The sequence below is a fragment of the Apteryx mantelli genome, chromosome 3, assembly GCF_036417845.1.
Source record: "Apteryx mantelli isolate bAptMan1 chromosome 3, bAptMan1.hap1, whole genome shotgun sequence".
Lineage (NCBI taxonomy): Eukaryota > Metazoa > Chordata > Aves > Apterygiformes > Apterygidae > Apteryx > Apteryx mantelli.
Genome location: NC_089980.1, coordinates 22,553,575 through 22,573,667, shown reverse-complemented (window position 1 = coordinate 22,573,667; position 20,093 = coordinate 22,553,575). Strand labels below are relative to the sequence as shown.

At 40.1% G+C, this 20,093-nt stretch overlaps 1 protein-coding gene across 1 annotated transcript in view; it reads right to left on the bottom strand.

Moving 5' to 3' along the window:
* DISP1 (dispatched RND transporter family member 1) overlaps positions 1 to 17,467 on the bottom strand; it is a 95,482-nt gene extending 78,015 nt beyond the window's left edge. The window contains exon 1 of the mRNA XM_067292904.1: positions 17,355 to 17,467. The gene's annotated coding sequence lies outside the window, so the exon portion shown is untranslated. The remainder of the gene's footprint in view (positions 1 to 17,354) is intronic.
* Positions 17,468 to 20,093: the final 2,626 nt, after the last annotated feature.

The following is a 20,093-nucleotide window of genomic DNA, read 5'->3' as shown; positions in this document are numbered from 1 at the left end:
TTTATGTTAATTCCAAAAGGAGGAGAAAGGAGTAATACTGCAAACAGAGAAATTCTAAACTCCTACACTTATGTTTCACAAAAAGCATAACAAAACCATATGCAGGGTCATATGCACTAAGATTCAGTGTCTTGGTCACTATTTTGAGGTTTCTCTCTCAAACTTTCAGCTGAACTATCTCTAAAAGCAGCAGCCAACATGATGAAATAGTTCAGCTGTTTAAATGAGAATGAAAAAGCACAGGAATAGTAATTCCTTATTCCTCCTCCTTCCCTAAATCCACACACCTGCCCTTCACCTCTTTAAGAAAAGGGAGAATCAAGACACAACCTTTATCCTACATGAGAGAAATAAGTAACTATACAAGATAGAAGAGACTGAGTAGTATGAATTCAACCATGTCCTTGAAGAAACTAACTATAAAAACATCATTACTCAGGATCAATTTTCTCAAAACCTGGCAGTCTTACACAACAGTCGTATGCATAGCTCTATCCAGCAGAGAGATCCCCTAATGAAATACCACAGAGACAGGAAAACGCCTTCACTTATTAAACCTGACATACCCATGCACCTGAACTTGTTTCAGGCATTCAGCATAGAAGATTGATAGGGTATTTGGATTAAACAAGCAATATTCCTAGAGATCAAGAATAACAAATCTCTATAACAACACAGAGAGAAGTTCTTCCCTATCAGGAACTGTTTGCACATAGTAATGTAAAACTGCAAATCATGAACTTTAGAAGACTGCCACATCCTATCGCCATTGAAGGGAAACTGTAGTCATAAGTTTTAAACCTATTGTTTTGGGCCTGTAATTAGAAGCTTCTCAAAAGTGAATCTACTAAGTAGTACTGAAATTCAAATACATGTTCATTCCTCTCTCTCTCTCACAGGAAAGTGATCATGTCAAAAGGAGATTAATGGAGAAATGATAATATTGATGAATTAAATCTCAAATTCAGAATATCAAGACTGATTTTTATGGAGAAGAATAAAAGGATAAATATTAAACCTTCCCCATTGAAGTAGAACAGTCTTATACTTTCTACAGATACAGCATTCTTGTTTTAACACCTCATCTGCTTGGGTATTAGTTTAAAATACACCTCAGATCACATGAACTGCTCCAGAACAGTAATATGGAGGCAGATACTGCTTGAGAACAAGCTGGCTGCTCAGCTTCCTTCAAATCAACATGCTGACAGGCATGATCACTCAGTTCAGAATAAGAAAGCAACATACTGAGTTAGTATTTCACTACATTCTTCCCCCAGCATTCTTAGCATTTGAGACTTTTCTCACTGCACATTAAGGGAAATCCTTTAAACAGGTTTTTTTTTTTTTTTTTTTTTTTACATATGGCACACAAAATACTGATGACACCCCCTTTTTTTTGTTTGCTTTTTTTTGTTAGCCAAACCATTTTCAAACAGCTTTTAGCAAGCATAAAGGGAACATTGCTTTGTATGGCACAACTGAAAGCATCCAATGGATTACTCCATGAACATTTGGGTCTTTGTGGCTGTTAGCTTTAGGTCTGGAAGCTAGCTGTTTGGCCTATGAGGCCTGATGAAAAAGGAGGGAATTCAGCAGATGTATGCAGCTGTTCTGGTTTTCTTCCCCCTGTCCCTAGTCCGAGTGGCTTTACCCACTATAGCACCATAATGCTACAGTTGGCAAAGCATACTGAGGATGACTAGCAAAGGCACAAAAAGGCTCTTACCTAAAGGCCTGCTTAGACAGTAAGCTTGAACTACCTTAAAAGTAGACTAACCCAAGAGCATTTGGTCATTTGACACGTGACATTTGACCACTGGTGTTTACCAGCAGATCAACAGTTTGGTGTGGGTAAGACAACACCTAATAAGCATGGACTGCACCAGGCATTAACCCTCAAGCACTGTCATTTTAAAGCATTGTGTTAAATTTGCACATTTGGGGTATCTGGATTGCATTATAGCAAGCAGAGAGCGCTATACTGGGCATCAAAACCTAAGCTAAAAAGTGGTGCTTTTCAGTGATTCCAGTGATCACTAGCAGCTTTATTTAATTCTGGAGTGCAGAGGGACAGGCAATAGCAGCCTCTTCAAAATTCATGCTCACTTGCTTCCTGAAATGGTTGAACTTTTTTTGTGGTTTTCTTGGAGGAAAAAAAGAGTAGTTTGCCTCACTGTTCCGGGAGATAAAGCTTTTTCCCCCCACACATACACACACTCCAGTGTCTGGATGTTTGGATAAGAGGAAGGACCCTTCTAAACTGTCTCTCCAAACAGGTGCAGAAAGAAGAGAACATGCATTTCAGGTTTTGAATGCAAAGTGAAGATGTTTAATGGTGGTGAAAGCTAAGTGGTATTTATCTTGCATGAATCACTCGAGATATTTTGCACATCTGTAAAAGCAAAAAAAGAGCTCTTCAATTAAACAGGCATAGGAACAAAGACAGATCTGTTATAAACTATCACTTTAAAAAGATACCTCTCCAGCTACTGCTATGGATACCAAACCCATAGAACATCTTGTTATCTCAGTCTGAAATTCAGCACTAATGTACTGCAGTAAAATTAGCACACTTCAAGTGTATTCTGTTAACGTATTTAAAAACCAAACCAGGCAGTTCTTTGTAAAGACATTTTCAGGTTTATGGAACACAAGGTATAAAACTATTGCACTTTTGCCAAAAATACCTTTTAATAAACCTTACACATGACAGAACTTTAAAACAAGGTTCACAGGAGTTAGCATGGGAAATGATTGGTGCACAGCACTGTTCTATGCTGGTGACAGAATATTATGCCCAGGCTTTATCCCCAGGAAACCTTCCTTTGCATATGAAGTAGTACAGGACAAAGTCATTGCAATCGTGACCAAGGAGTTCTAGAATTAAGTTTATCTTGACATGCACAAAAGGCTCAGTTTTACCAAGAAAACTGCTGCTGCTAGTCCTGCTCAATAAGCTTCTTCTGCCCCATTAGAAATGGTGATCTCTCTTTTATGGGGCTGCCTCTTATTGGACAAACATTTTTCTTCCTTAGACATCTTTCACTTTCCACAGAAGTCCATCTCTTCACTCTTTTCCCATGCTGTTGCCTCTTGACTTTTGGCTTCTTCTCCAACAAGGAAACTAACCATGTGTCCAGTAGCAGTTAGTAGCCCTGTCCTTAAGGGCTGCACAGCTTTGAAGAGTGAGACATTAGCAGCATTTAGTCTATCTGTATCTTCACTGTAACAGTGTTCATTTTCTTTAGCTTCGAAACATGCCTCTCCCCATGCCTCTTCTTATACATGACTAGGAGAGGAGTCAGTTAACACTTGACTTCTGCTTTAATCCTATACTTTTCTTAGTGGTTACTTAACAGCAAGGTCTGGCATGCTCTGTAGGTAGTTTGCACAAGTTTGAAAGTCAGCAGTCTGTGTTCTGAATCAGGATTTAAGGGGCTGCATAAATTCATTTATTTGTGTGATTCTTACTTTGGAAGGAGAGAATAGTAAGAGAGCAGTGAGGAAGGAGCAAAGCAGATGGTTTTAAAAGGCAAAGAACAGACCAGAAACATACTTCGACTGTTGTGTTATATAAGCAGCCTCTCCCAGGCATTTGTTGATCTACATATGGGTTTTCTTTTTTGTTTTTGTTTTTTAATTTTCTTGTTACAGCAGCCAGACAAAAATCAATACCCCCTTTTCCCAGATCATAGGGAATCTAGGATCTTTCCTTGCTTCATGAAGATGCATGCAACAGCAGGTTTTGCAGCAGCCATGTTGCATTTCCCAGTTCCTGGGGACTGCAGTAATACATGCATATTGTCTTCACATTTAAATGCTGATGCACAACAGTATTAACAGATCAACATGACGCCAAAGCACTGCAGGGCACACATAAAACAAGCAGGCTTATTTTCCTGCAGAGAAAGAAAAGCAACCCAGAAACGCACCTGGAGGACTAACTAGTGCAAAGTAAACGTGTACATAGAGACTCATCTGTATTAACACATTCCAAAGTGCACTTAATCCATTTTCAAATTAGAAAGCAGAATTTATGTTCACTGGCCAGTTGAATTCCCAGTAAGAAAAGCATCATTTGGATGCAGAACATTAATTTGAAAATAGTTATCATGAACCTTCTCTACCTCATTCCTCTATAAACAAACATTAAGAACCTGACATATCCATGGCAACTCATGCTGTGGAAACCAGACCTAAACATAATCTTTTTGAAAAGTGATGTCAGTTTCTTCAAATAGAATTCATTGAAGGAACTATACACCCTGCAGGGTGACACTGTAATAATAAATTTAAATGTAAACTTCAGTGGAGGCCTAACTTTAAACACACACCTGGAAAAAGAAGCCCACAGGGATTCCAGTCTGATTGTACCAGACTGAAAAAGGTATTTCATTGCCCTCAAGACCCCACATCGTATCTCACTGTTTAGCTCTTACGGTTTGTTAAAACAGAATTAAGTTACACTAGTATGGCCCCCAGCCTCCTAACCATAGGAAGGTTGTATTGCTGTAACAATTCTGAAAGTCACCTCAGTTTAGACTGATACAACCTCCCACCTAGAAAAGCTAGGCAGGGCAACAGAACTGGGATTCTTCGGATAACATTTAAATTCTGCAAGCTCTACTGAAATGTAACTTTATAAATCTTGAACAGATCCAAGCAACTGTATTATGTCTGAAGTCTTTGAGAAAGGAGCTATCTTCAGCAGTAGTGAGGAGGGAAGAGGATGGAGAAGAGGCTGCATTTTCTTATACAGCAAACAGATAAGGGGAAAAAATGTACATCATAGTAAATTCCACTGTGGTGGGTATTTTTAACCTACTAAAATTTTAAGCAGTTTTTCTTTAACCTGAAGATACTGTAACAGAAGTCAAACACAACCTAAGAATCCAACAGTGAAGATCTCTGGTTAGGTATTAACTTTTAATGCAGAAAAAAAGATGAGTGTCTGAAGAGTTTGTCTCTGTAGCTATTGACAAAAACTGATCCTTCCAGCATTATGTGCTGCTTGTGGAAAACAGGGAAAGAAATTAAACATGCCCTTCAGCAAATCATAATTCAATACCATATCAAAGATAAAAATGCTGACAGTTCTGTCTCCTAGGCCTGAGCTCCTGCTACCAGACTATACGCCTCTTACTTCTGCATCTTAATTGCTAGTTTCAGCAAACAGGACATACAAGATAAAAGCTGGTATCTGCTAATGAGTGGATGTTTTACTTCATATCTTAATTCTAACTTAGAGTAATGAGCAGAGCAGTCTGAAATCTTGGATTTTGATATCAAACTTACCATGGTTTGATGAGTGCAATTTCTCCCTTGCACCCAAAGAAATTTTATGTGACACTGGGGAAGAAAGAAGATTCTGGAAGTTTGTAGCTGCCAGTATACACTTAGCTTATCAACTGTAAGATATTTATAGTTATAAAGTGGAAGCACATCAGGTTTAGGACAGAAGGCTTATAAAAGTATTTTTCCCCCTGGTATGCAATATTACTTTTCTCTGAAGAGAAGGGAGTGGGAGTGGAAATAAGGGTGTAAGGATGTGCTATTTTGATAGCAAGAGCCATTATCACACAAGAAGATAATGATTAACATGAACCTGATCCTATTAACCAAAATGATATCTTTTTAATTTGTATGCCCTGGCTTTCTTTGCACTGTGAAACTCTTCTAGGATTTTCTAATCCTAGAAAATAATGGTTGGAAAGGAGCTCAATAATTCAGCTAATCCACCTTCTCAGAACTAGATTAAAAAAGCATGGTCCAGATGTAGTTAATCTGTTCTTTAAAAAGCAATCTGAAAATGGAAATCCCACAAGCTCCCTAAGCAATTTTATTTGAGCAGTTCGCAATTCTTTTTCTAGTGTCCATTTACATCATCTCTGTGGCCATTTAAACCCATTACTGCTAGTTCTATCTTTAGGGTGGCTATGGTGAACACCACTTTCCTCTTCGCTTACATCTTGCTTGAAGACAATTCTTCCTTCTTCCTGTAGTCTTCTGTTCTTTAAAAGAAACTATTCTGAATCTTTTTGTGGGGGAAAAAAATATATATATATAAATAAATATATATATATATATATATATATATATATGTTTTAAAGACTGTTCTCTTTACTTTCCTTTATACGCTCTCCAGGTATTCTACCTTTTCTTGAAGTGGAATGCCTAAACCTAGAGTGAAAGACTGTCATATGATTTATGGAATTATCCTGCTTATGCCTCTGTATATCTGACCTGTTTGCAACACTAAGGTAATAAATCGGATGCGATTCTGTTAACTACAACAACTGCCAGATCCTTTGTGCAAAGTTCTTTCTACTCCCCCACTGTTTACTTGTATGACTGATTACCATTAAATGGAGGACCTTGCGTCTTGTCCTCATTTGAAACACATACTTTTCCTTAAACTGCGTCTCCAGTGTGTTTAAATCGTTCTGAACCCTAACCATGTTTTCCGACACGCTTGCAGCAATTCCCAGCTTGGTACCATCTGCTGCTAATATTGCATAGCCTTAACTTTTCACTTAAATTGAAATTAGTGACAGAACCCTGCAGAGACCCTTCAGTCTAGACATCCTTCTGGTTTGACAGTGATCCATGAAACTACTTTACATTTTCTACCAACTTCATGGTATTTAGAGAAACATTTTCTTTGCATTTTACAAGTAGAGTATCATTAGATTAGCCTCATTAAAATAAAGACATATCTGTTTCTCCCAAAGCCACAAGACTTGATACCATGTCATAAACAGAGATTCGACTTCTTGTCAATTTGGTTTTGAAAAAATCCACATTGGCTTTTACTTATCACCTTGGTATTTTTTCCTCTAAGAGCTTACAAAATAGTTCATATTTGTTACAACCTTTTTGCAAATGGTCTCTAGTTCTCCAGTGGTTCTTATCTGACCACTTTAGATGCAGATAATGTCTTAGATTACTGCACCACTTTTTTTTTTTTTTTTTTTTAAAGAACCTCACCTGACTACACAAAAACTAACAGTGGTTCTGAGACTAAGAACCGGTGAAGCAAAAAAGCTGTAGTTTAATTTCATCTGCTTTTCAGATTAGCACTTCTGTAAGTATTCTTTATTATTTTCCTCTTCTAAGGAGAGTTCCTACATCTTTGTTTCTGGGCTCAGCTGTAAGTGCAGCTTATCCTGCAATAAAGATAAGTCTGAAACAAGGAGTGCATTAAACACCGGCTTTCTCAGCATCACCTGTTACAGTTCTTTACTCAGTTGCACGACAACTCCTTATTTTGCTTACTGCTAGATAAACTATTCTAGAAGTGCTCTATCTTATGCCTTTGATACTCAGGGCATCATCATAGGCCTCCTACAGTTCAAACACATGGTAAACGGATACAAAGAAAGATGGGCCCACATTAAAAAAGCTCTCTGAAGACTGGACCATACTAACGCACATAGCTTACTGTTACATATTGTACAGTATGATGTCTTTATATCATGCATTTCTATAATCACATCAACCTTTTAATCTTGACTTTAAAATTGTGTTTGACATGCCTTTATAACAGTGTTAACTCTGTTCTCAGCCAGTATGTGCTTACCCAAATTTATAAAAATCACCTGTTGGAACATTTGGGAGTACATAGCCAAAAATCATGCACCAATTGTTTTTTGATAGCTAGGAGGAAAGAAAACACACAGTCAGTCATGGAATATACACATATAAGATTATAGCATTGTCAGATAAAATCATTTTTCTTAAAACCCACACCAAGCTAAACTATGAAGTTGCTACAGGGCTCATAATTAGAACCAAAAGACGCAAAAATTTTCATCCTGGGGAAAGAATTTTCCCTATTTAACACATTTGCCTTTCTATCCCAGTTCAACAGAAGAAACTTTCAAATGTGTGAGCTAAATGTGTGAACTAAATAGAAAAAGTTTTCTTCATAACACAGAAACCTTTCTATCTGAAGTTAAAACTTTATTAATGTGAACAATTTTTAAAAAGAAAAATTTATACTTTTATTAAAGGATAAAAAACAGAAATGTAAAACATTTTCTTCTGAAAAAAAAAAAATCAAGTTCATCCAAACTAGTCTCTTCGAAAAAGGTTGCAACCAAGTGATTTCTGGAAACTTCATCACTCAGCTTCTTAATTGTCTTAATTGTAGTTTGGTAAATTGGGAAAACAAAGCTTTGTTACAGATGGAAGTGATCTTACAGCTCACTAGTGTTAAATGAGACTTCCTGTCCCCGTCTTTTGCCTCCTCTTCTGGATGAGCTGCACCAATCCCACCTTGTATTTGTTCTCGTATGCATCCGATCTTGTATTGAGCTCATTCAACTTGGTAACCAGAAAGTAACCTAACCAAATAGATAAAATAACTAGTTTCCTACAGTGTTTACAACTTAAATATTATGCCACAAACAGTTAAGCATGAGGAAGGTGCAAAGCACAAGGCAGGACCATGTTGCTTGATCTGGATACTGGAAATTTCTGATCTAGGAAAGTAGTTTTATGTATTTGCTATATATTTTTTAATATATATACACACATGCTATTTGTTATATAATACATACTATTAAAAGCAGGAAATTTCTGATCTATATTTCCCAACAAGTACTGTCATCACAACCTAGAATGTTGCACACAGTAAGAGCACAGCTGCTGAACATGGCAGACATATCCATAGCTAAAAACTATTTGACTTCAGCTTCCTGAGGTCCTCTAACTTGACAGTCTAATGAAGGTAGCAATGAGAGAATTCAAGCAACAAAGTTGCTTAATTTAAGGAACAAAGTCATTGCATCAGTTTCCCCCCGCTTGCCCTTCTCCATGTAATAAAAGACACAGGTGTTTGCTTTTACCTGGGTTTTATTACACTAAACAGGAAATTACCAAGGACTATCCACAAGCAGCTCATATTTAAGAAATAACTATTTATTAAGAATTACCAAAATATTTATCCTGTTCTACCTTTTTGCTTACTATATTTGTTTTCTACTCTGCCCCAGTCATTCTGATTAGAGCTGTAATACAATGGAGGAAGTCTGCAACAGAAATATGAATATAAGTTTCCAGTAAATGCAAAACAGACACCACAGAGCATTCTTTTAATCTGGTTGATAAAAGAGCTGCGTTAACCCTTGATGAGCAAAGCCGTAAAATCATTTCAGGATGTCATTCAGCCCTACTATTAGCAGTTTACTAAATTTTAACTTGGAACCTGTGACACTAAGGCAGTGATCACCTAACTCTGCCCTGAAAGAGAGGGGGCAATAGTTAATGCGAGGGTAGACAGCAGAGCTCTGCTAGTGATCGGTGGTTCTCAAAAGCAGGAGGAAGCTGAACATTGTCTCCTTGTCCCATTATTGCAGATTCAGTTTGCTGTTCTTACAAATTTAACAGTCCAAGCTAAACAGAGCAAGGAACTCTGAACAGTACAGTCGAACCACCTTTCGGGGTTAGAGAAGATGCCAGTTTAAGAAAAATAAGACCCAAAACATTTTGGGCACATGAGAACACATGAGAGTTTTGCCTGCCTCAAGAGTAGTAAAATATAGAATAGAAGGTCATATTTCTGAAAAGTAATAACTTCTCTGTTGTAAATATTGGCAAAGCCATCAAAGAAAAGCTGCGAAAGAGCTTCTGCAAAGTAACAGATTTTTAAAAGCCAGTAAGAGAGGGCAAAAAACCCCCACCTCCAAAATCCATCCACCTTCTTTACACTTCAGTGATGAAAATCCATTTACAAAAAAAAAAATCACTTTAAAGTCCCCGTAATTTCACTGTAAAGCTAGTTGGTTTGCAAGTCTCAACAATATTCAAGGCAATTATAAACAGTCATGTGACCCTCTTGTGGAAAGGTCATGGAAAAAAAAAATCTGTCTGCAGTTTGCGTTGGCCAAGCAAATCAATATATTTATAGCTCAGCAGCACTACTTACAAAGCAAGTAATTGTTTTCCCAATAATGACATCTCTACCATTTTTAACAGCGAAAAAGTTGCCAAAGTACTGAGTTTGCAGTGCATCTTAAGCCGGCTTTGCCAAACGGATTATACACAAAAAACAATTTGCTGATATGACAGTTAAGCATTTGCACTTAAAAAAAAGTCAGTTACAGTTCATGGTCAACCATACCACCATTTTCTTCAGCAATCCTAATGTATATACATTATTACACAATGATATATGTCACTGAATACATTTTATTCTCTAAAACCCTTGATACAAATTTTGCTTTCTTTTGTAAACTTTCATTGTCAAAAAGACACCTCACGACTAATTCACACCCACAAAACTTCCAGGAGTATCAGGACCTTAGACTTCATTTTCACAAAAGAGAGTTCTAAACCATATGAATGCTTTTAAAAATTTTATTATGATATATATTTCACATGATTTAACTTCAAAGAGTCTTCAGATTAAGTTACAGAATTCTTGCAATACTTGCTGTAGATTTTTCTTACAGTATTAAAAAAACTATCAACAATAAGTGAGAACATATGTTTAAGACTAGGGTAAAGTTTATTCCAAGAGGCAAAAAATTCAGCTTTATATAATTATTTTGAACAGCATACATATTAAAGAAAATATTTAAACTTACTTAAACTTACTTACATATTCAACCTATGTGGCAACGTATCTTCTAATTTTCTAAGCTCAAAACACTGCAACCGTAGCAATCTTTAATTAAACTGTTTTCAAAGTTCCCCTCTTCCTTCCTCCCACCCAGAGAATCCCCACATCACCAAGTTCTCATACAACTTTAAATTGCTGTCTGACATGGGTGTTGTGATATTAGTATTTTTAGTTTCAGGAGATGCTCAGTAATACTGCTGATAGGAGCCATAAGAACTTTCAGAGAACAGAAACTGTAAAAAAATTCCTAATAAAGCCTTTTCACTTCATGTCTAGAAGCATCTTCAGTCCATGTCTGCAGGTATCAAGCAACCACATCCTACAACTAATAGGAATGTGCAAAACTCGGAGATGAAGCCCTTACAAAAAGCACAGCTTCAACTCCAGCACTACCCTGAAGTGCAACTGTAATCTGAGCTGTATCATTCCACTCACATTCCAGGTAAAATAGCTTTTATGTTTACAAAACGCATCTTCTCAAATCTCACTATTGATGCTCCACCCTGTATATAAATACTTAATCACAGACAGGCACTTCACAAAAGACACATTTGACACACTGGTGGTAAATGCATCTTCCCTAAACTAAAAAGGCATAGAAAAAACACATCTTCTTACACATACAGTTAAACATAATGCTGGTAAAGATGACTTAAAGAGGCTTGCATTGAAAGAATTAGTTTAAGTCTATCATTTTATGTCCAAAATATTTTTAAAGCCTAGTCACTGTTCAGGCAAGCAAAAGTCATAAGAAGACACCGATGTTTTATTTAAACATTCAGACTTGAAATGACACTCAATTCTCTGTTCAAAAACTTAGGAAAACTGCAAATGTGTTACTTTGCAAAAGCAAGTGACAAGCACAGTATTAGCCATGGTAAAAAAATTAAAAGAAAAAAAAACCTTACTGCCTTTGAGTTTTCTTTGTTACAGCTCCAATAAGCATGTCTTATCACACGTAAGGATGGCAATGGCAAAGAATATCGGGAGCCCTACAACAGAAGGCTGTTTGCAGCCCTTGACCAACCTTAGTTACATAAAGACAGGAGATAAAGAATTAAAGCTCTAGGGGTCCAGAGATTCTTGACAATCCCGGAATAACAACAGTCTCAATTTCTAAGTGTTATGGCTAGGCACAAGAAAGCACTAGTGCTCAGAATACAAGCTTAACCCTGGAATGTAAATATTTTCAGATGAGAAGGGATACATCCCTCCTGTTAAAGCTAGAGCCTTCTCCTTACCATTTTATCTACATGTCAAGTTTATTAACAAGGAGCGAGTATACAAGCATAAAAACACAGTGTATCCATCTGCTAATAGTTATGGCCTAACTTAGTCATTTTTAATTATACTACACCATAACTCTTGTGCTATGTGCCATAAAACACCAAAAAATGGTTTTATCATGCTGTGTTTGTCTGTTTCTAGGAAAACAATTCAATGCTATAGAATAAGATACACAGCAAGACCTTTCTTCAAAAACCCTAATAGAGATGGCTAACATTATTTCTAGTCATAGGCTGAATACACCAGTCTATCAGAAGGCAAGTTTTTCACTTCTACCACAGACAGTAAAGATGGGGAAGGGGGTAGGAGAATAAGTATGGGGGACATAAAAAGAGTGTTTCATTTGCAGCCTTTGTAAGCTGAGCATGCTGAGCGCCCACTGTGCTCCGTGCCACCAAGGACACCCTACCATGCCCCTCTTGGGGCTCCCTACAGTTCCCCTTGTTCTGGGCTGCATATCTCCAGCTCTCCATAGCAAACCCCCCCCAATTCCCCACCTCAGCACTCAGGTTCCCCCTCATAGCCACAGGCTTTACATGCCCCTGTTCTCTTCTCCATCCTCCTATACCCCACCAAGACCACAAGCCTCAGTCACCAGCTCTTCTGAGTGCCTGTCCCCCTTTCATATATGTTCCTATTTAATTTCACATGGTACTTTACTGCCTATCTACCAACCAGTTCCTCTCTCTCTCTTCCCTCTCTGCTACCTTCCCTCCCTACAAACCCTTATTCTTGCTGAGGTCTCTTACCCCTCACCATCACCCTTTAGTCTCCTGTGGCACCCTGCTTCCCACACTCCATTCCTAGCACCGCTTTTCTTGCTGTTTTTGCCTCACTCATCCGGTCTGATTGCTTCCACTTTTAGATCTTTTCTTTCCCAATGCACCATATGCCACCGGTACTCCTCCACAAGTCTCCCCACCAGATATACTTCTGGCATACTGCATGCTAAGGAATCTCCCACACAGCAAGTTAAACTGCTATTAATAATCACAGATAGCAGAGGATAACTAATAAAAAAAACAAAAACAAAAAAACCAAACACACCCCCCCACACGCACTTCCACCTTTCAAATTCCTTGGTTAGGAAGCCATGAGCTGCTAAACTCTATGAACCTCAAAACCAAGATTCAGATGTAAATTTAGTGTGGCTGTTCTATTACTGTCAAAAAATGCATGCAACAAGAGAATTAGTGTATTAAGCTTCATGAAAAGAGATCCCCTTAAAAGGCAAGTTACTGTACCAGAGGTCTTATTTTGACAGTAAAGCTACGAGGTATTTCATTTGCAACAGAATATTGATCTGTCAATAGTTATGTAAAAACTTCAGAGCATCATGAAAGCAATGGTGAAAAGTTTTAGCTATCTTTACATTACAGTCTCACTGAATGTATAATTTAGAGACCATAATCTATTCTTATGCTACAATGTGAAAGCAATGTGCTTATTTAGGTTCTTCTCAAAACCAGCATTTTCACACCCTCCCATAGGGCTTAATTTTTGTTGCACTTCACACCAAAGCACAGCTGACTTCGTAAAAACTGCTCACAGGAAGTCACACTAAACTCAGAAATACCATATGGTCACTGAACAAGAAAATAACCATGGTTACAAAACCAAATTAATTCCATTGACCACTTTGAAGAGAGATAGTTGTAGACTCGCTAATTATCTGAGGTGCTTATTACATATTTCAAAGTTTGAAAGTAATTCTATACTTCTATCAAAGCTAATAAATCAATCATCTCTGTTAAAGGCTTAAAGGAAAAGTAAAGCTTACTGCTCAAATCTATAGTTAACATATGAGAAACATTACTATTAAAGCCATTCAAAAAGTCTCCTCATGGGAAAGGGCAAGATTATGAGAACTAAGTGTTTTCACATGTTCTTTTTACCTTTGTTCTTTTTCAGTCTTATTTTTTACCTTATTTTTTCTATGGTAAGACTTCTTTTTTTTTTTTTGGAGGTTACTAATCTGAATTCCATCTCTTTCTTCCCAGGGCCCTTTGGGACTGCTCTCCCCCATCAATATCTTTTGCTCCTGATACAGTGATTCTCTGATCAGTCAAGAACAGCTTCGCATGGCATTCCCCAACAGAGTCAAATTAGCAACAGTAGCAAATTTGGAAAGAACTGGTGAGCAGAAAGTTATTTGAAGGGACAAGACGACTTCTTTCTCAATGTTTTAAGCCTGTCCACTGAGAAGCAGTGAACAAGCTTCATTCTGAACTCATGTCTCATGTATTAATAAGACAGAGAAGGCCAAACTGAAGCAAAGCTGCTGCTATATCCACACACGAAAACCCAACCACTGCTGCTGCTCCTCCAGGTTCTATGGAGGTAAACAGCCACCAGTGCAGCCTGATTTATCACATCACATATCGCATCCACGAACAACCTTAACTCTGCTCTAATGAGTTCAAAAGCAGATCAACAAAAAACAACAGAAACAAACCTAATGCCTGCAGATCTAAACGAAAAACCCAATGTCTGCATTTTAGTCTCTATGTAGAGACAATACATTCCAAATGGGCAAAAACAACTCCTTAGTAATGCTATAGAGACTCAAATCCTACTGCAGTCTTTAATATTTTAACCACTATAGTATTAGACCCTAGTTTCAACATCCATCTGCTTTTAACTGATGTACACATTTAATCTTTAATTTCAAAATAACTGTGTCCTCAAACTAGGCTATTATATTACTACAGGATATTATTCGCTTCGCTGTAAAGAAGCAAACAAACGTCCCAGTAGAATTTGATTTTCCTTTTTATTTAAAGACTTCCAAGGTATCTAATGCTGAAACTATGGCACAGATTTATTCATATGTATATTCCAGGTGGCAAAGGGTGGAGTTTTTGTTACTTTAAGTTTACAGTTTAAAGATAGTTACTACACAAGCTGTAAGAGGTTTTTTTTTTTTTGGTTGAGGCTTTTTAATTTGTATCTCAGTTCACTTGTCTGTTCAGTAACTAGCCCAACAGCATCCCAATGCTAACTGCAGTTTCTAGGAGCTACTGAAGAACTGAAGGAAGTACAAATTGTATTTATTTTTACATTTTCCTTTTTGTGGTTAAGAATGCAACTATTATTTGTTATGCTCAACAATTTAGCAATTACAAACTTAGGCTTTTGCTGCAAAAGCCTATAAATACTGTAAGCCTTCAAATTTTTTAATACGTTTCCCCACTCCAAAGATTTTTCCTCCACTTGGCTGTTCCACACTAGACCTTTTCCACCTCCACCACTACAGGATGTTTGCTTCAGGCTCAAATCCCCCCTGTTCTAACATCTCTTGTCCCTTTGCCCAGTTAAGGAAGCCCATCTCAAGGAGAAACAACCGCTCCTCCCCAATGAAATATTAAAAACAAAAAGATTCTGAGACTAATAAGCTATCAGCAAATGATCCTACCTTGCTCTGATGTTATTTTGCTTTGTCATCCACCTAGCCTTAAGTCTATACTGAATACATGTTTTGGGGGACAGACTAGTCTAATGCTATCATTACCTGACAGAATGGTACAGGGAAGCTCTGACTTAAGGTAGGTCTTCTAGGCAATACAAATAAAATTAAATACAGTATACCACAATTCCTCCAACAGTTAACAATGTACTAACTTTTTTCTGCAGGGAACTTTCATATTAACTAAAATTCTGGGCAGTCCTCCCATCTGTCCCAACTGTTTTCTTGCCCCTATTTTCCCTGCAATTCTACCTGTCAACACTTTTAAACCTGAGCATGTTTATTTATAAGCCCATTGACAATTCAGATGCCTTATACTAAGTGTTCATTACCATTTCACAGGTTTGTAATAGAGGCTTTTTTGGTTTGCTTGGCAAAGCCAGAAGTCAACATTAACTGTTATTCTATGAGCTAGTTAAGAATTCTGATCAGATAACTTCAGTTGTTTTAAAATACACACAACCTACAGACAGGTACACAAAGTAACTATAGCTCTTCATCCCTCTCCTCAAAAGAATATTGGCCCTTATTTCCCTACATTCAGTTTGAACAATCAACCATTTTGCAAAATTTTGCTTTTCCATCCTGTCCAGAGGCTGAGAGAACTGATGGACCACCCTACTCCTTCTCACAGAAGTGTTCTCAAACAATTAAAATTCCAATATCCTCTCCTCTTCTGCTAGGAGAAAGATGGGATAAGAAATCGCCAGGGGAGCTGTCCTTTACCCAGAGGGTAAAACATTTTGGGAGCAGGGTACAATGATGAGTAGGTGCAATGGTTGCAGGTGCCATCACTGATAACAGTTTCCAGCTCCAGTGCAAGTTACAAGTTATGAAGGGGCTTGAACACCACTCAATGTACATATCTCTGGACAAACCTCTGCCTTAATGGTTTCTCTATTACACCTACCAAATCTGCCACCACTATTGGAAGCAATACTTAAAGAGCTTATGCTCTTAAGATGTTGCCACATCTTAATTTCCTAAGACAAAGGGTGCCACAGCAGTGCCCTTCAGAAACAACTGCCTATAGCTCTTAAGTTCACACATGTTCTTTGCTCCTGACAACAAGCTACTGCCCCACAAGTGGTGGGTCAAAAGAAAGATGACCAAAACCATGAAATACGACTGGTCTTCCAGCGCCATTCAGGTTCATAAAGAACAATAAAAGTTATATGCCAGGACACCTTTTAAAAAGGCCCTAACTCTCACCAAAATCCACAGGAGAATTCAGAAGTCAATGTAAAAATCCATCCTTGCATAAGTTTTTAAAGTAAGGCACTGAAGAAAAGAGGGCCTCGCTGGTTGCCTGCTGCCTTAGGCGCAGTAACATGCGCCTATCACCGTCGCAGCAAGACCTCTCCCTTCCGCACCGAGCAAGTAACCGGTGTTTTGCACACGGGTAACGCACGTCCCGCCAGCAGTTCTTCCGCGCGTAGGAGCGTCGCCGGGTGGCGTTACCACGGGGCGGCTCCCCGCAGCAGGCCCCAGGGCAGCCGCCAGGAAGGCCGCCCGCACCCCGGCCCGGCGGCCGGACCTGCGTCCCCGGGCGGGCCGGGGCCGGCAGCGCGGCGGGGAGGCGCGGCACCGCGCACGGAAGCGCGGCTAACGGGCAGAGCGGACGGCGCGGCCAGAGAGCGCTTCCCGGCGCGCCCGGTCCGGCCCGAGCCGCCCGGCCAGCCCCGGCACCGGCGGCGGGCGGGACAGCCCGGCCCGGCGCCCCACGGCGCCCCGCGGAGGGGCCCCGCCGCCGCCTCCCCGGCCGGGACCTCCGCCCGGAGCCGGCTGCGGGGCGGCGCGGCCGCTACCGGCGATGCCGCCGCTGCCGCCCGCCCCGCCGCGGGGGCCGCGCACCTCGGTGCCGCCGGGAGACCGCCCCGCCGGGCGCCCTGCCCCGGCCCCCCCTCATCACCCGCCGCCGCCGCCGCCGGGGGCAGCCGCCCTCCCGTCCCGCAGCGCGGCGGCGGCGCGTACCTGGCCGTGGCGCGGCACGGCGGCTCCCGCGGCCCCGGCGGGCTCTGTTGTTGTGGCGCGGGCGGCAGGAAGCGAGCGGCCCCCGCGGCGTCTCCACCGTGGCGCAGTTACCATGGGACAGACGCCCTCTCCCTCCGGAAGTCACCGCCGGGGGCGGGCGAGAGGGCGGGGACAGGCGCCATCTTGTGCGCGGCGCCAGAGCCGGCGGCCGCCTCCCGCCATCTTGAGCGTGGCCTGCTCTCGAGGTAGCTCATGGCCCATCCAGCCTCATCCTTCTTCTTGAGACCAAGCCCCGTAGGGCGGTAGAGGTCATGTTAGGAAGGTGCAGGAGCAGCGTTCAGGACACCCGAAGGTGCCCCAGACACCTGCACGGCCTGGATACAGGAGGCGAAGTCCCCGTGATGTCCGCCTGCCTTCGCCCACTCCCCTGTCAGCCATTTCTTGTGCCCTGTGGGGTCTCGTTACAGGGTGCCCCTTGATTCGTTTCCAGCTCATGTTCTCCATAGCTTTCCCTTTTACTGTGAATTCAATAAATAAATCTAATTTCAGCGCTTGCTGGGTGACTTTGCGGAGTGCTAGAGGCGAGGGGAAACCCAGGACTCAACCCAGTGTCGGCGCTGGCTTTCTCGGCCTCGTTTAGAGCTGATCCCGAGGGGGGGTCTCGTTAGCGGGGCTGCACCCGGGAACGAGCTGACACAGTGCTTTAACCCAAAAGTAGCAGGAGTAAAATAATAATCTGTCATTTTTCACTTTTTTTCAGCCATCTAAAATAGTGGTTGATGTGTAAGAGAATAAGCCAAGAGTAGCAATCGCTGTAATTTTCTGTGTTAAACATCCAGCTGTGGTTCCTTGCAATACAAACTAAATCTTGCAAAACATAAGGAAAGCAAAATATGTCTTGTAATACTGGGCACATAATTGACATTTTCAGTCATTTCAGATTAGCAGCAATTGCAATAAAACATATGCCACAATTCAGTGAGATCATTGGTTGTATTCATATAATCACCTAATACCTATAAAAAGAGAGGTCTGGAAAGGGATTCTGCAATGAGAGATTGAAGCAAGGGTTTCCCTAAGTGGCTACTGTAAATCTGAAAATATGATCAGTGTGTGTTTTGAGATGCTAGAAAGAAAAAAGGTGCAATTACCTAGCCCACAGAAAACATATGAATGGATGTTTTCTAGAACTCTCCGAAGAGCAAGCATTTCAGTGACAGTTTGATATTCACACTTCTAAGCAGATGTAAGCAGAGATCTAACCAGAAGGAAAGTCGTGTCTGGGGTTAAGATGGTTCTTTTCAGCATAACATTGTTTGAAAATAATCATGATAATAATACTGTAGTAAGGAAAAGAAAATTAGCATAATTTTACCAGCTGAAAATCTGTAAGGTTCTAGAGAAACTCTAACTACAGGAATTAGGCTCTTTCATCCCAGCTATCCCAGCAATCATGCTGTAACTTTAGGTTGTCTCAGAGGACTTCTCACACCACAGTGAGAAGCAATATGGCAGAAATGTCAAGAACAGCAAGAAGAAAAAGAGCCACGATTAGCCTAGGTCCATCTCATATCTGACTCCCGCAGCCAAACCCAGCGGAGGCCCAACACGGGCCAAAGTGATTCCAGGACAGTTTCTTTCCAGATGTGACACATGCTTCAAGGGACCTTTCTCTGGCCTGCGCAACGTGGGCTGCAGTGTCATAGTGTATATATGGCATTGTACTTGATTTTTTTTTTTTTTTAATTAAATGTTGTATATAAAATTGCATATAGGAAATATTGTCTAGATGGGTAAGTCAAGTGCTGAAATGCTAGGATAGGCTTGCTATAGCCATAGTTGTGCTGTCTTGTGAGTGTGCTTTATGCTACAGTTTTTAATTACATGAACACATACTGTTGTGTCCCAAAGAATCTCTGCCTCATGTAATGCACAGAATAGGCTGAAATACAGTTGCATTGTTACTCATAGACCTGGAATTTCCTAACTTCTGAGGGCTTGCTTCTACATTTTAAATAAAACTATGTATTCCTAATTTTTAAGACCAGAATAAAACATCAAATAATCTGCAGTCATCCCTTGCACGTGACAGGCCTTTGCATTTTCACCCCATTGCAAGGATAATTGGCCCTTTAAGAGCAGGCTGAAGTGTTGGAAACCCTCTGAGTCAGGCTGTCCGTTGTTTGCGAGTCAGGGTTTGCAGCCTGAGTCAGAGACACTGATTCCCGCCCCAGTTCCCGCCTTGTCCCAGGGGTGACTGGCCTCGTCCTCAGCAGGCAGGTCCAGCGGCAGTCCTGGACAGAGCATGGGACACACTTAATATCAAATTCTGCCCTTTAATCTCAAATCGTCCTCATTTCTTCTATAGGTTTGAGCGACTACTGAGTCATGTAGTATAGTTTCTGTAATTCTGTGATGCTTTCCCTTTTTTTCACAAAATAGATCTACAGAATATCTGTTTTGCTTCGTTGAACCTCCATTGAAGTACACGAACCTCGAGAAATTTAAAATACATCGCAATTTTAACTACATAGCTGCTGTCTTTCAGTGCCATCTAGTGTTCACATGTGAGAAGATGTTGCGACTAACGGAATTGTTCCTCATCTGATCTATTTGCTGTAATTAAAACATTTTGGAAATTCATAGATTTCATTAATAAAACTTATCACTGTAAATTAATAAAATATGCCTATGTATAAAAATTAGAGATATATCTATTAATATTTTTATTTTATGGCA